Genomic DNA, 17,819 nt, shown 5'->3' on the forward strand with positions numbered 1-17,819 from the left:
TAATCTAAAGAAGTGCAAGATGATTTTCGAGAAGATGTCTCTGCGCGTAGTTATATGCTTAGACCCTGTTGAGGGATCACACTACACAGAGCTGGTGCATGACTATGAAAGCGATGACGATTGGGAATACATCTACAAGATAACTTGTAAGAGAAATACTAGGTAAATCCCACCGTGGATAGATGCTTCTCATGGGAACGTGAAAGCTCCTGTACGTCGGATTCTGATGAGGAGATAGAGCGATGGCAGAATCAGTTACACGAGGTAACCACACTAAACTGTAATAAGATGACAATATCATTGCACTGCGTATCGATAGAAGTGAGGCATCTGCCTACTTATTATGGGTTAAGTGAGGTAGATAGTTTCCTAGATAATTTTGAAAGAGAGGTGCCAGAAAAGCAACGTTTCCAGGCCTTGAATTGGGTATTGCGTGCTACGCCCACAAGGTGGTGGGGTATGCACAAAGGGTGCTTTGAGGACTGGTGTGAATGTAGAAGAATGATGCAAACGTGGTTTGGGAAGCCTAGAGTGTGATTGATAGATAAATGAAATGGGCAGGATAAACCACGTGCACATCTAGCCAGGTGGATGTCGACATATGGAAAACAACCTACGCGGATGCACATGAACTTCACGTTGGGAGATACGGTCAATAAGCATGTGTTGGGGGGGGAATTTCACAAACATCTCCTCAAGTTGGAACGATATAATGTGGAGATAATGATCGCGCAGAAGGTTTTCCATGCAGAAGTATTTAACGAGGCATGCGAAGCATTGAACAAGGTATGTAGTGTGCGATGAAGTGATTGGGACCTGCGCGTACCAGCAGTTTTATGGGCTTATAGGACAACATGCAAGAAACTAACGGGATAGGTGCCTTTAGGGAAAATTTTAAGAACCCCCCCTAAATTTACATGTATAATAAATGGGCGAATCTCCATGGTATATAGGAAAAATGGAAGGTGATTTTATCAATAATATGATATGTACATATAATTTTTTGGCGAATCTCTCACTAGGCATGGCGAATATTTTACTCAATTACAAACTCTTGTGTTTATTGAATACACAAGTGAAATCATTGCATTTCTTTAAAATATCTTTTGAAATCAAAATTACGGAAATTACATATCGATAACCTAGTGGGTGTAGGATAAAATTCACCTGTGCCATTACAGAAAGCATGAGAAAAAACCTAATACTATATATAAAACCAAGAAAAATTCAAATTCATCACTTCTAGGGACCTCGTAACCACCTTGCCAATACACAAGTATGTTCCTGTTTGCAATTAGAAAAATTACCCAAATTACAATCTGTTTACTCCAGCATATGTTGGAAAGTTATAGAAGGATGACCAGTGCAATCAATCCATTCCTTTTAGCCCTGGATTTGTTTCAGTTTAAAACAGAAGTATACAAATATACTTGTCCAATGTCTATGCTTTAACGATTCACCTTAAGATGTTTTTACAATATAATTTCTTAAGTCTATTTAATATCTTCATTATCATAAAAACCAACCTATATCCATCTGTTGTGGTCACCAACACCCCCCCTCTTTGATTGGTATTAGCAATAACACCAAGCAAATGGGGACCCTTAACGAAAATCCAAAAAAACATTTTATCAATTTTTTTTTGTATTTTAAACTCCCTAAAATCTATATCGCATCGCGAAGAGAGAGTGAGACATTTTCCTATGCACATAATAAGCTGTGAAGAAGCGACGCGAAATTCATCGCATCGCTTATATTGTGAAGCGCTCTTAAATGAAAAACTTAAGGAATCGCCGACGGTCGACATGCGACGTCGCATATCGCAACATCGCATAAACAACACACGATGATTATGGAACTGCGATCTGCGATACTGCGATCTGCGATTTGCGATCTGCGATGAATGCGATCACCAATTCCTGCGATGATACATCTTAAACAACACAATCCTCGACACTGCGATGCGAGTCACAGAAATCACTCATCGCAAAGGTTCCTCAGCACGGCGTTCAAGGAAAGCTGTCTGCAGACCAGATTGAGCGCACACCTAAAAAGAATTTAATGATTGTATGCCAAAGTATCCGAGAAGGATTGTATTGTGTTTTTCGAAGAGTCAGTTCATTATGAGTGTCATGATTATGCATTCATTAGAGCTTAAAGCTTTCATGTCAATCTTTTCGTCGTTACTCTTTTTCTTTGCGTAAACTACAAGACAGCAACTAATATAAATCAATGTGCAGGAAACATCTAAGGAGAACAGAGAAGAAATGCCTTCGCAAACGGATGCCGCATGCAGCAGGACCGCGGATTCCAGAGTATCACTCAACAGAGACTGATGGAAATAGACTATCCAAGACTCAGAGTTAAAGGCGCACAAAAGTAGCATGTTCACAAAAGATCCTAAAGCTTAGACTGGGTAAAGCAAAAAGAAAAACGCTAAAGAGGGAAAGCGCTCCAGAAAAGCCTGGAACAAAGAACGGAAGCAGTTTTCAATTCAGAAAATTGTCCAGAGAGCAAAGTCCCTGATTTATTCAGTCATTCGCAAGCCTGGAAAGCGAAATAGCAACAACAAAATCAGTTTGAGAGAAATTTGGGTTATTACCAAGAATACACGCAACGAATACACCAAGTCAGAGGAAAATATCTTCTAGTTTGTCAGAAAAGCGGTGCCAGCTCTTGTTGTTTCTATTTTCGTAACTCAAACGAAAGAAGAAGACAACCAGCCGACTCTTCCTAGGCGAATGTTGCATTTCTTATAGCACTAAGGAGCAAATACAGAAACGGTTAGAAATTAGATTTAATTTTTAGAAATAAATTTGCTTTAGTAGAAGGGCGGTCATTTGAAACCGTGTCCTAAATTTATGTAATTAAGATTAATTAGTTAGCAGTATTTAAACCCTTCTCAGGCATTTAGAGAAGGGTCTGGAAATTTTTCAAAAAACTTGTCCTCAGAACATGCACTTTTGCACCCTCGGAGGGGGTTTTTGGTGAATGGATGGATCGAGATTTATCAATGTTTGCATTTAATGTCTGCTACTGATGTTGCACTTTTGTACTCTTAGTAGATGTTAGAACAAGTAGAGATAAATCGTTATTGCTTAAAGCTTATGCGTGGAACCAGTCATAAATGGTACTTTTATCTCTTGACCTGTTTCTGTTCATATTCTTAAAGTGATATGCAGTTTCAGTTGTTTATACGTTAATGCATGAATGCGTGGGTTACCATTTGGCACTTCTGTACGGTGGAGTCATTTATTCGTGCTTGATATATGAATAACTCATTATGCGATATGCTGTTCACAACTGTTTTTCCTAACTTTTTATGCAGAATGGTTTATCTTAATTGATTTCTATTCTTATGATAGCTGAATGATCTTTATTACCAGTTATTGTTTGAAATCTTTTTAGATCGCATAATAGAAGAAATACACCCGGGTTAGTGTAGATTAGATGTGTTGTTTTTCCTTTATTAGATTACAATAGCATAGAGTTAGCTTAGAAGTTTGAATTAAATTAGCTTAGAACACTCCTAGATCAGCATCATTCAACTCTACACACACACACACCCCTTAGATTGGGAAACTGGTCCCATTATCCCCAGTCGGACCCGCTATACCAAACGGATAAGGAGCTGCCAACCAAGGTCCGGACCGGGTGGGTATCCCCCTTGTTGTCGACCCGATTTTCGGGCCTTCAACATATTTGGCGCTAGAAGGAGGGCCCGAACTATGAATGGCATCTAAATCAAAATCTAAACACCATTCTGAGAGTAAATCGCCCTCACCAACTCCCTCGACTTCTCCAGTACGGTTAAATCCAGAGTCAGAAGTCGCTCGGGTATCAACCGCTGCTACACACCCTAATATTTCAGACCAACCTATCATTGAACCCCCTGAAGTCCAAACTCTGATTCGTAAACTCCAGGGATTTTCTATTTTTTCTCAGAGGTATGAAAAATCTCAAAGCAGCGTGACTTCGCAGTACAATCCTGCTCATCCTCTGACCAGATTAAAGAGCGAAAAATTTGGCATCCAGCCAACTGAGTTCCCTCTTCCCACCAGGAAAAGAGCAAGGAAAACACCACCAGAGTCTGACAGTGAGACTCTTTCATCTACGTCGTCCATCTCAACCCCCTCACCGCGAAGTCAGCCACCCACGTCTTCATTTAAAACCATTCATCCATCTTCCACAACCCCTCCTCTTCAATCATCAAAGATCATAATACCTTCATCTTCCCAGCACCAGGGATCATTCACTAGCAGCTCAACGATGGCCCAGTCTCCATGGAACAATCCTGGGGCAGTTTTAATGCCTCCACCTCTGAGCCCAATACCAACCCATCCTGAGAAATGGCTACCCAAGTTCAATCCAGAAGCAGGCATGCTAGCTGAAGAACATATCAATAATTTCATGCTTTTTGTTAATCTCAACGGAGTTACCAACGAGGATGCTGTCGTCCGGCTTTTTCCCTACACAATGCAAGGAACAGCTGGGTCATGGTACTTTTCATTACCTTCCGGGTCTATCACAAGTTGGGACACTTTTCAAAGTCAATTTCTTACCAAATTTGGCGATGACAGATCAACGGCAACATTAATAAATGACCTATCCAATCTCAAAGCCGAGGCTAGAGAACCCATCAAAGACTTTAACTTACGGTTCAATAAAATCCTCAACAAAATTCCTGCTGCTTCCCAGCCCAGTGAAGAAGTGAGATGTGAATGGTATATTACTGCCTTACCATTGAACTTGGCAATCTTCATGGATAGGGAAAATAAGACAACCTTAGTTGAAAATTTCACAGAGGGGATAGCAGTAGAGAAACGCGTAGTAGCCCTGAAAAAGAGATCTGCGATAGAGGAACACAAATCTAAGAATGTCTCCTACAAGGAAGACCCCAAGAAGAAACAATCGAAAGATCCTTTCGATTTGGAGGGATTACAAAAAGTGTTAAAAACCATGTCCAATGAGATGATTGACATAGAAAAACAAGTAGCAGAAACTTCTTCGAGAAAGCCCTATAGAGCTTTTAAAAGAAATCCTTCAATGGAGGTGAAACCGCCCAACGCTATCTCAAATTTCGAATCTGAAGAAGAAGAAGAAGAAGAGAATACCACTGAAGGGCAGACCGATGACGAAGAAGTTGTGGAACTACAAGGAATGTGGGATTTCATCCTCCCACAAGAAGAAGATCAAGAAGCATTTCCGGTTAGTACACGAAGCAAAAATCAACTTGATCCTCCCCAAACTACCCCCAAGCAGAAGGGCGCAAGCCCTGCAGCAAAATACAAAGTCGCAATAAAGAAAACAACTGCGAAGGCGACTCAATCTAGCCCGGTCCGATCAGATCAAACACCTCCATCAAGAACACTCATTGTGTCGGATGAAACGGAGTATAACATTATTGATGACATGAAAAAGACTAGGGCTAATATCACTCTTTATGAGTTGAGCAAATTGAAACATCAACAAAAGATAATGATGAAAGAATTACATGCCATACCTACTACATCTCTGCCTACAGTTGTAGCTTCCCACAACACGGGAAGACCTCCAACCAACACGATCAATAAGATTGACCCAAATGACATCGCCTTGATTGGAGGGAGATCAAGGTCTCACACTCCCCCTTTTCTTCTCACTTACGAAATTTAAAAAAAAAACGTGCACAATTGTTTGATAGATTCTGGTGCTTCAATGAATATTTTACCTAGATCAATATGTGCCAAGTTGAATGTTCAACCGCAAAAATCTGCAGTGCGCATAGTTCAGCTTGATCGATCCCAAGTCGAAGTGATTGGTGAACTTAATCAAGTGACCATAAGATTGTCATCTAACCCGAAGGTGTGTCAGGTTATTGACATTCTAGTAGCTGATATCCCTGAATTCTATGGCTTAATTCTTGGCAGGGATTGGTCCGAAAAACTCCATGGATATTTCTCAACCAATTGGTCGCACATGTGGTTACCCTACAATGGTAAACCAAATCAAATAAAGGTTGAACGAGAGTTACACCAGAAGCACATAGTGACAGAATTGGAGGGAGAAAATGAAGCAATAGCATACAACAGCAGCATCATAGGAAACTACTCGATAGATTCTTTCCTCGACAATTTTAATGCTCAGACCTCACCTTAGAAAATTCAGTTTTGTCCCAAGTAGAAAATTTTTCCCAAACTGATGATTCGAAGTGTGTTAATTTTTTAGATAACTCTGTAAATACATCTTTGTTTTGGAAATTATATTTTGATGGCTCCAAATCTAATGAGGGAGCAAGAGCAGGATGCGTTCTGATTAGCCCAGACGGAAATAAGACCATGCTTACGTGCAGGCTTGAATTCGATTGCACGAACAATACAGCGGAATACGAGGCCTTGGTACAAGGCCTATACAAAGCAATCGGGTTGAACGTTAAGTACCTTCAAGTCTTCGGAGACTCTGAAATTGTCGTCAAACAGGTACGTAACACCATACATTGCCTATCAGGTCATTTGAAGCACTATCAATCTTTAGTTCAAGATCTGACTACACATTTCATAGCATTCGATATTTCGTCAATCCCAAGGATCCAAAATGCGAGCGCAGACCTGTTAGCTAACGTAGCCTCTAGACTTATTCCCTTCAAAGATTTTAGTCCAGATAGATTCTCTGTAGAATTAATTTTTAGACCGTCCATCCCTGACAACATTACAAACTGGAGAGTGTTCAATGACGATCCAAACATTGTAAATTTCCTCACTTCTGAAGGATCCTACTCAAATCAAATAATTGACGAAGCCCATCACAATCATCAAATACAACAGCATAGTACTGATAATGCTATACCTAAGTCGGTGGTTAAATTAGAAGACTTATATGATTTGAAAAGTCGGTTTAAAAGATCTACCAATGCTAAACTTTACAGTTTGACTCTGAACTACAATTTAGTAAACCTAGGAACCGATGAGAAACCACAAAACGTCAATCTAGGCCACGACCTAGCACCTGAAGAGAAATTAGCATACATCCGTCTTTTGAGATAATACAGACATGTTTTTGCCTGGAACTACGATGAGTTGAAAACATACGACACTTCTATCATTCAACACACTATCCCGATGATTGACAATGAAAAACCTGTCCAGCAGAAGCTCAGAAAAATCCACCCCAATTTAGAAAATCAGATAAAAACTGAGCTAAATAAGTTGTTGAGAGACAAAATAATCTTCCCCGTCAGACATTCCAAATGGGTCTCTAATATGGAACCCGTTAGAAAGAAAAATGGAGATATTCGAATTTGTATTGATTTCCAAAACCTCAACAAAGCCTGTCAAAAAGACAATTTTCCCCTCCCACCTATGGAGCAGATATTACAGGCAGTAGCAGGCTCAGAATTAATGTCTTTTTTGGATGGATTTTCAGGATACAATCAAGTGCTGGTGCATCCCGATGATCAGCTAAAAACCACATTCCGAACTAAATGGGGCACATACGCATATCGGAAGATGCCATTTGGTTTGATCAATGCCGGCGCTACATTTCAGAGAGCCATGGACATCGCATTCAAAGGCTTGGTCAATAAATCTGTAGTGATTTACTTGGATGATATAACAATGTACTCCAAGAAGCGAAGCGATCACCTCAAAGACTTGAAACAAATCTTTCAACGATGTTTAAGGTACGGGATTTCACTTAACCCGAAGAAATCTTTTTTCGCATTAAGTGAAGGAAAACTTCTAGGATTCATAGTGTCAAAATCTGGCATTCACATTGAACCTGACAGAATTAAAGAAATTTCTGAAATATCCATGCCTCATAACAAAAAGGCCATGCAATCTTTCCTTGGTCGAATTAATTTTGTGAAGAGATTTGTCCCAGATTTCTCACGTATTGTTTCTCCTTTGCAAAATATGATAAAAAAGAATTCAAATTTTAAATGGGGTCAAGATGAGCATGAAGCATTCAACTTGATAAAACAAGCCATCATTAACGCTCCATCTATTAGCAACCCCAAATTTTTCAGAATCTTTCATCTTATACACATTTGCCTCAGAAAAATCTTATGCTGCAATTCTAACTCAAACAAATCAAGAGAAAGCGGAAGCTCCAATCGCATTTTTTAGCTCAAATTTATAAGGTGCTGAACTCAACTATTTCGATGTAGAGAAACAGGCATACGCTGTTTTCAAAGCAATCAAATATTTCAGACCTTTCTTACTCAAAGCTCATACTAAGGTCATAGTATTGTTTCCAGCGGTAAGGAACCTTCTGATACAGAAGGATGTGGGCGAAAAAAGAGCAAATTGGATCACCGCTTTACAAGAATACGATCTTGAGATCAAACCAGCAAACATTGTAAGAGGCCAAGGCTTCTGCAAAATGTTGGCTGGAGCATCGCAAATTCCTGAGAATTCATTTGACGAGGTACATACGTATGAGGTAAGCCTAAACGATGCGGAATCATTATATGCTGACACCATTTATTATCTTAAGAACGGGTATGCGCCATCACGCCTGGATCACACCAAGAAAAGAGCTCTGAGGTTGAAAGCCAAACAATACCAGCTCATAAATGATGTTTTGTTTAAAAGGAATTATGACTCTGTGCTTCTTAGGTGTCTTAAGAAAACTGAAGCCGAAAAGGTTTTGCAGGAACTCCACGATGGGCCAGCAGGCGGACACTATGTTGGAGATACTACTGCACATAAAATCTTACGTGCAGGATATTATTGGCCCACACTGTTCAAAGACTCACACAGTTACGTGAGGAAATGCCAAATCTGCTAGACTGCTTCAGGGAAACAAAAGAAACCGTCCATGCCACTACAGCCGGTAAACATCGAGCAACCATTCAGCCAGTGGGGCTTGGACATAATAGGTGAGATCGTTCCTCACTCTTCTAAGCAGCATAGGTACATCCTAACGGCAACAGATGATTTTACTAAATGGGTAGAAGCAGTTCCTCTCAAGACAGCTAATTCTGAAAATATTATTGAATTCATAGATCAATTTATAATCACTAGGTTTGGATTGCCAACAGCGTTAATATTTGATAATGCTTCATACTTTTCTGGAAATACAATGATTGAGTTTGCACTTAAAAGAGGGTTTAAACTGAAATATTCGGCCAACTACTATCCGCAAGGTAATGGATTGGCTGAATCAACGAACAAAAACCTGATTAGGATTATTAAAAGAACAGTCGACCAAAACCAAAAGAATTGGCACAAAGCGTTGGTAAATGCTTTATGGGCAGATAGAATAACGAAGAAAGCTTCAATCGGCACTTCTCCCTTTAATTTAGTTTATGGGAAAGAAGTGGTTCTTCCAACTCACTTAGTCATTCCCTCTTTATCTTTAGTACAACACATCGATGAGGTACCCACCTCCTCCATACAACTAAGACAAATGGAAATAATTAAATTAGAAGAACGACGAGAACAAGCTGAGAAAACCCATGCTCATCACCAAGCGCTGATAAAATCCTCTTTTGACTCAAGCATAATGACCAGAAAATTTTTTCAGATGGGAGATTTAGTTTTGAAATGGGATAAGGCTCATGAAGAAAAGGGCAAACATACGAAACTTTAGAAACTGTGGCTTGGTCCTTTTCAGATTGTAGAAGTCATAGGCCCATCGACATTTGTGTTGCAGGATTTAACAGGTAGAAGAGATTCTTTGCCTGTTAATGGACAGATTCTTAAAAAATATTTTCCATAGAAGATTACTCTTCTATTTTTTGTAGGATAGTTTTAGTTTTTATTTGTTTTCTCTTTCTTATGAATAAAACCGGTTGTAGATGGTCACTAAAAGGGTTCATGAAAAGAACACCAATTCTCTATCAGATTTTGAGCTTTTCGCTTGTACAAGTAGCAAAAAAAATTCGAAAGATCTGATTTTTATTATTGACAGGTAGAGTTAACTTTAGCCTAAACATTGATGCTAGTTTCAACTTCAAAAATTTGATGAAAGCAACCTTTTGGTAAAAAATTGTTTTATATCAGCACAATGAAAGGTATCAATAATAAAATAAATATTCTCTGTAAGGCTGCTGCTTTCAAACTCTATTATTGTCGTCAAGATCTTTCTTAAGGAAAGACAATGACTTCCTCCCTGCTAAAGGAAATTGCAACGTTCAGAAGAACAATCCTGGAAAACACTATATCTCAAAGAATAAGAGGTCTCATCACGAGCCGACTTATCATGATCACAGATATTATAACTTGCTGACTTTACCAATACTGTCTACCAAAACAGGGCAACGACTCAAGATTGTTGCAATCAAAAGACAAGGGGTCTCATCACGAGCCAGCTTGTTCAGCAAAAGTGTAAATCAAGTGAATGACTGTGTCATAATTTGGCCACCAAACCAAGACATTGTTCTTTAGAGAATAAAAAAAGGAAAAAGTGTCAAAAAGGGTTTTCCTCTGAAATGTTGTAAATAACCTCAAGCAGGATAAAGGATCATTACTGGATAAAGAGGTAACCCTGTCGAGGCTATGGACGCTTGCGGGCAGCAGAGGCTCTACCTACGACGAATGAGCATATTTTAAAAGGCCAGCGTGCAGAGAAGACCTTATTTTATCTTTAAAAGACCAAGTAGTGTCTGGTGTGAATACAAGAACTAAGCTTGAGGAAACAAACGATTGGAATTCAAAAAAGTTGAGACGAAGTATCAATGTTAGGATAAGGCATAATATACTCTATCTCTCCATAACAAAATTTAGATATGTGAAAATTTTTCTGCTTCGGAAGTTGAAATTCAATAGAAAAACAGAGATAACTGGTTCTTCACAGTGAATCGCCATTGTTGTGGTCACCAACACCCCCCCCTCTTTGATTGGTATTAGCAATAACACCAAGCAAATGGGGACCCTTAACGAAAATCCAAAAAAACATTTTATCAAAAAAATTTTGTATTTTAAACTCCCTAAAAGCTATATCGCATCGCAAAGAGAGAGTGAGACGTTTTCCTATGCGCATAATAAGCTGTGAAGAAGCAACGCGAAATTCATCGCATCGCTTATATTGTGAAGCGCTCTTAAATGAAAAACTTAAGGAATCGCCGACGGTCGACATGCGACGTCGCATATCGCAACATCGCATAAACAACACACGATGATTATGGAACTGCGATACTGCGATCTGCGACACTGCGATCTGCAATACTGCGATCTGCGATTTGCAATCTGCGATGAATGCGATCACAATTCCTGCGATGATACATCTTAAACGACGCAATCCTCGACACTGCGATGCGAGTCGCAGAAATCACTCATCGCAAAGGTTCCTCGGCACAACGTTCAAGGAAAGTTGTTTGCAGACCAGATTGAGTGCGCACCTAAAAAGAATTTAATGATTGTACGCCAAAGTATCCGAGAAGGATTGTATTGTGTTTTTCGAAGAGTCAGTTCATTATGAGTGTCATGATTATGCATTCATTAGAGCTTAAAGCTCTCATGTCAATCTTTTCGTCGTTACTCTTTTTTTTTGCGTAAACTACAAGACAACAACTAATATAAATCAATGTGCAGGAAACATCTAAGGAGAACAGAGAAGAAATGCCTTCGCAAACGGATGCCGCATGCAGCAAGACCGCGGATTCCAGAGTATCACTCAACAGATACTGATGGAAATAGACTATCCAAGACTCAGAGTCAAAGGCGCACAAAAGCAGCATGTTCACAAAAGATCCTGAAGCTTAGATTGGGTAAAGAAAAAAGAAAAACGCTAAAGAGGGAAAGCGCTCCAGAAAAGCCTGGAACAAAGAACGGAAGTAGTTTTCAATTCAGAAAATTGTCCAGAGATCAAAGTCCCTGATTTATTCAGTCATTCGCAAGGCCGAAAAGCGAAATAGCAACAGCACAATCAGTTTGAGAGAAATTTGGGTTATTACCAAGAATACACGCAGCGAATACACCAAGTCAGAGGAAAATATCTTCTAGTTTGTCAGAAAAGCGGTGCCAACTCTTGTTGTTTCTATTTTCGTAACTCAAACGAAAGAAGAAGACAACCAGCCGACTCTTCCCAGGCGAATGTTGCATTTCTTACAGCACTAAGGAGAAAATACAGAAACGGTTAGAAATGAGATTTAATTTTTAGAAATAAATTTGCTTTAGTAGAAGGGCGGTCATTTGAAACCGTGTCCTAAATTTATGTAATTAAGATTAATCAGTTAGCAGTATTTAAACCCTTCTCAGGCATTTAGAGAAGGGTCCGGAAATTTGTCAAAAAACTTGTCCTCAGAACATGCACTTTTGCACCCTCGGAGGGGGTTTTTGGTGAATGGATGGATCGAGATTTATCAATGTTTGCATTTAATGTCTGCTACTGATGTTGCACTTTTGTACTCTTAGTAGATGTTAGAACAAGTAGAGATAAATCGTTATTGCTTAAAGCTTATGAGTGGAACCAGTCATAAATGGTACTTTTATCTATTGACCTGTTTCTGTTCATATTCTTAAAGTGATATGCAGTTTCAGTTGTTTATACGTTAATGCATGAATGTGTGGGTTACCATTTGGCACTTCTGTATGGTGGAGTCATTTATTCATGCTTGATATATGAATAACTCATTATGCAATATGTTGTTCACAACTGTTTTGCCTAACTTTTTATGCAGAATGGTTTATCTTAATTGATTTCTATTCTTATGATAGCTGAATGATCTTTATTACCAGTTATTGTTTGAAATCTTTTTAGATCGCATAATAGAAGAAATACACCCGGGTTAGTGTAGATTAGATGTGTTGTTTTTCCTTTATTAGATTACAATAGCATAGAGTTAGCTTAGAAGTTTGAATTAAATTAGCTTAGAACACTCCTAGATCAGCATCATTCAACTCTACACACACACACACACCCCTTAGATTGGGAAATTGGTCCCATTATCCCTAGTCAGACCCGCTATACCAAACGGATAAGGAGCTGCCAACCAAGGTTCGGACCGGGTGGGTATCCCCCTTGTTGTCGACCCGATTTTCGGGCCTTCAACACCATCTTAACTCCACATCTACCACTCTTAGGGGGATGAAATCTATTTATCCCTCTGAGCACTTGGTAGACCTAGAATTAAGATGGATCTAAGATGATAGAATTTCCCCTTTAAATAGTCTATGCTCACATGAATACCATGGTATTACCATGGGTCAATACCATGGGTTATCATAAACCTAGAGCTTAAAAATTACTATTAGTAATTTATAAAAATTAATAAAATTAATAGTTGATTTTTTTTTATTTTTTTTTTAACCAAGCTAAAATGTTTAACATACATTAAATTACAACATCCATTTTTACTCTTGATCGGATCAAATATTTTTCACTCTATGCTAGTTTGCATATCACGATATTTGATACCTCTCGGGGGTTAGTAGATCCAGAGTAAAGATGGATCTATGCTGGTTTAATTCCCCCATTTAAATAGGCTACATTCCAGGTGAATACCATGGGTCAATACCATGTGCCATTTTGGTGAATACCATGGGTCAATACCATGTGCCATTTTTATTTTTATTAATACTAATATTAGGGTTAATAATGTTTTTTTGCACGGTATTAATAACAATCTAGTCCATGGTATTTGTCCCATAGTATTTTGCCCATAGGTTTCACCTAAATATAACACATTTTTTGAATGTTCTTAAATATAAGGTGACTTATGGAGTAAATATAAAAAAATGTTTTATTTGTTTGCCATACCTCTCGTTTATTTATATTTTTATTAATTTACCATACCTTTTTTACAAATATGGTATTTGGCCCACAGGATTCACTTAAATAGGTTTTATTTATCTACCATGCGTCTAGTTTATTTTTATTTTTATTTATTTACCATACCTTTTGAGTAAGTATAAAAAGACGTTTTATTTATTTACCATACCTCCACATTACTTATATTTGTATTTGTTTACACCCTTGCATGTATATAAGGTGACTTACGGAGTAAATATAAAAAATGTTTTATTTATTTACCATACCTCTCATTTATTTATATTTTTATTAATTTACCATACCTCTTTTATAAATATGGTATTTGGGCCTTTGGCCCATAGGATTCACTTAAATAAAACCTATTCTTGAAAATGGGTGAATGGAAGGTTGTAACTCCTAATTTCAAGGGCTAAATTTACCTTTTTTACCATCTCCCTTAAAATAAGGTGGGCTATTTGAGGTGATTTGTAAAAATGTACTATAATACAAAATATTCACCCACTAAAAATTTAAAACCCCTTAATTTCGCCAAAGGGCGAACATTCGCCCCTAAAATTTTCTATGGGTGCCTTCTAGGCTAGCATATGGAGCGAACGTTGTAATACCGATGGAGTATATCATGCCTAGTCCACATGTAGCAGAGCCCATGGACATGACCGATTGCGGAGCCTTGGAAGACGAGATCATGCAGTTGGAAGAACTGTTGCACAAAATATTGTCACCATGACGTTCTGCAATCGGTGTGAGTCTATCATCACTCATACTTTCCTCCATTGCAAGTCTTAAACCTTAGTTCATGTCAAGCCTTGAAAATAAGAGAAAGCCCTTAAAAGTATCTAAAACTCTGGTTCCGCACTTTCTCTTAGCATTACCTGCGGTCCCGCACCTACTGGTCATGTCCCCTGCATACCTGACTGCTCTGTCTTTGTGTAATGGGTGTGGACCCCTGTAAAAGTAAAAAAGGCGCAAGTAGATTCTTAAAAAATCACTTTGAGTCATTTCTGGAAGCTTCTAGAAGGAATCTTGAGGTGGAAAGTTCGCTCCTTTAAGGTTCATGCATCCCATACCTTAAGGAGCGAACCCATCGATGTGAGGAGCTTATCCCTTTGATGGAGGACTCTATCCCTTCATAGGTAGACTTGTAACCTCCTTCCTTTGCACTATAAAATGAAGCATTGGGCTAGTTACTGGGAGGTGAAAAAAGCTGAAGATTTTTGAGGAGAAATGCTGCTAGAACTTAGTCTTCCTAATTGAGATTTTGTGAGGAAAGATTACATACCTTGTTGATCTCATTTGGAAGAGTGTGAGGCTTGTCAAAGTAGAGAATATTCCTATTTCAGAACCTGAGAGGAGCTTGTACAACATCAAGGCACCAAAGGTTGTAAAGTTTTTCTATTTTCAAAGTTAATACAATCAAGTTTATTTTTCTCAATAAGTTGTGTTTTATGGCTTATTTCATGGATTCCTTGATCACCATGATGAATATGATTTATTATATTATCTATGCAGGTGTTATTTGATGTGTACTTGTTTGTGATTGCAGGTTCTTAAAAGAAAACTCTTTCGTACGATTGAAGTATCGCTGCTACAAACTAGTGTTGGACTTAAGGTAGGGTCTAAAACACCTCTTAGTTTTTATTAATGAATCACAATATATTTAGAGAAAGGTAGATTTGCTTGTCCTGCTTGTTGCTAGATATCTGTTGATACTAGGGAGATCGGTCTTGTCTGCAAGAATGATTTATCCGGCCAACAAATTGGCGACTCCACTGGGGAACTGAATTTGGTTTTTGGTTTTCCTTTCTCTTTGACTTGAGAAACTTGTTTTTGCTTCTGGTTTTTTCCTGATGTGTGTGGGATTGGGTAGTTTTTAGGATTTGGATTATTTTTCGTTTTTTCTAAAGTTTACAGGGAACCGCACTTTCTGTTTACAGACAGTGCGGACCTCTCCGCACTTTTCCTTTAGTACACAGAGCGGTACCGCATCTGGTTCTTCTGGAAGCCTGCGGACCCTGTCAAAATTTTTGAAAAACCTAAATTTTTTTCGTCCAGTTAAGTTTAGTTTTTATTTACGACTTTTAGTGTCTACCCAGATCTGCATGTGTTCTGTCAAGAATCTCTTGTGAGTGAGTTCCATTGGCATTTTTGTTTTAGGTGATTTTCTAGAAGTTTTGTGTGCTTGGATTGATTTCCGCTTGGTATTTGTAATGACTCAGAGATTAGAAGCCTAAGAAACCTTAGATTACCTGGTCTTTTTGGTCTTCTTGATGAGTCTGATTGATTTGTGAAATCTGCCCTTGGTGAGAAATATAATTCGTTTTCTGTTTGCAAAGCTTTGAAAGAACTTGCTTATAAGTTTTGAATTTCATTTTTATAAAAGAAAACACATTTGGATGTTTTTTGATTGATTTGTTTTTCTGAATGAATTAATCCTTAGTTCATTGAATAACTAAGTAAAACGTCCTCAAAAAGATTTGAAGCTTTTATACATTAGATTTTTAGAAGTTTTTAGATCTCAAGATTAATCTTTCATAGTTTTGAGTTTTTTCTAGAAATTCTAGAATATCTTTTGAAAGAAAATTGTTTTTGTAGTTTTTGATTGTTGAAAAAGAAAAAGGATTTTTCGTGAGCTTTAACTAGTAGTCTTGTTTTGAGTTCTTATTGAAAAAGATAAAAGGATTTTCTTTTCATTTGCATGTTGAAAGAAAGATTTGTTTATCAAAGATTGCATTCTCAAACTCTTTCTTTTAGCTAGAAATTCAGTGAAGGAAAAAATGATTATTTATCATCTTAGATGCATTTTTTTAGTGTTTTTGGAGTCGAGTCTTCACACCATCAAAGTTTCATTTCCATACCTATTGACTTAAGAAAAAACCCATAAAAGTAACTCTTAATTGAAATTGATCTAGCAATCTTTTTTATTTCTAGGGCTCTTATCACCAATATAGCTTAGGCTAGTATCTTGGAGTAGGGAGTAATTAACTCTCCAAGATAGTTAAAGCAAACAAGTAGCTATATCTTGTGGTAGGAGATAAATCCAATTATAATTGATATAATCTGTGAAGCTCCTCTTAAAGGAGTCAATCACGAGATCATGTCCGAACCTTTGAGACAATCAAGTCTGTCTCATTGGGAAAGATAGAAGATTTGTGCGTATTAAAAATGGTAAACCTAGAATTAACCATTGTCGAGGAGCCTAGGGTCAGTTGTTGGTAAACCTCAAATTGATCATGTCGAGGAGCCTTCAAGGGGATTGAGCTTTGTTACTCTACCCTTGCGCGTAGATCGGATCGTAGACTGTTCCCCCAATTGTATTTATTATTGTTGGTAACCTTAGTGACCATAATCTTAAGATTCTTTCCTAAGGTGATGGTGAAGGACGGGTCTCACTGTACATGGAGCAGACGTCGACTAGACTCACTTGGACTTTCTGGGGGGTTCTCTTCACTCGAGATGGTTATGTGAAGAAACTTGTGCCAGTTTGTTTCATTAAGCAGGTTGCCGGGGTAACTGTTCCAACCGCCCTTTCTATATTAAATTCTACGACATTGAATTGCATCACCAACTAGTGTTTTTAGTACGGGAAGTTACTACTTATGTGTGGTTTGAACTCTTAGATTTTTTAGGCGTGTGGTTCACTTGCTTGTTTCTTTAGAGACTTTAGGTGCTTTTATTGAAATTTTCTTTGTTTGCATGTGATTATTTTCATCCTACACCCAGAGATTATTATCCTTGATCAATCATGTCAAGACAGTCATCCATGTTTTCCCAATCATTGGAAACATTTTTATATGGTGGTCCTACTATTCCTTTGGGGTACCAGTCACTTTCTGGTACTTTTTCAGGAGCAACTCCTCGACCGACTGAACATCAGTTATCACCTGGTAATAATGGAACTAAAATGTTGAACGTAGAACAAATCTTTATGATGTCTGGTAGTATTCCAAACCCTCAACCTCAAGGTAGTCAGTTACTGCCTAGGGGGCAAGGTAGTCAGTTACCACCTGGGGGGAAAGGTAGTCAGTTACTGCCTGGGGGGAAACCTCAAGGTAGTCAGTTATTGCCTGGGGGGAAACCCCAAGGTAGTCAGTTTCCATTTGGAGGGCTACCTCAAGGTTTTCAACCTT

Source organism: Pinus tabuliformis, chromosome Q (assembly GCF_031772625.1).
Source record: "Pinus tabuliformis cultivar Carrire ecotype Pingquan chromosome Q, CPIR1, whole genome shotgun sequence".
NCBI lineage: Eukaryota > Viridiplantae > Streptophyta > Pinopsida > Pinales > Pinaceae > Pinus > Pinus tabuliformis.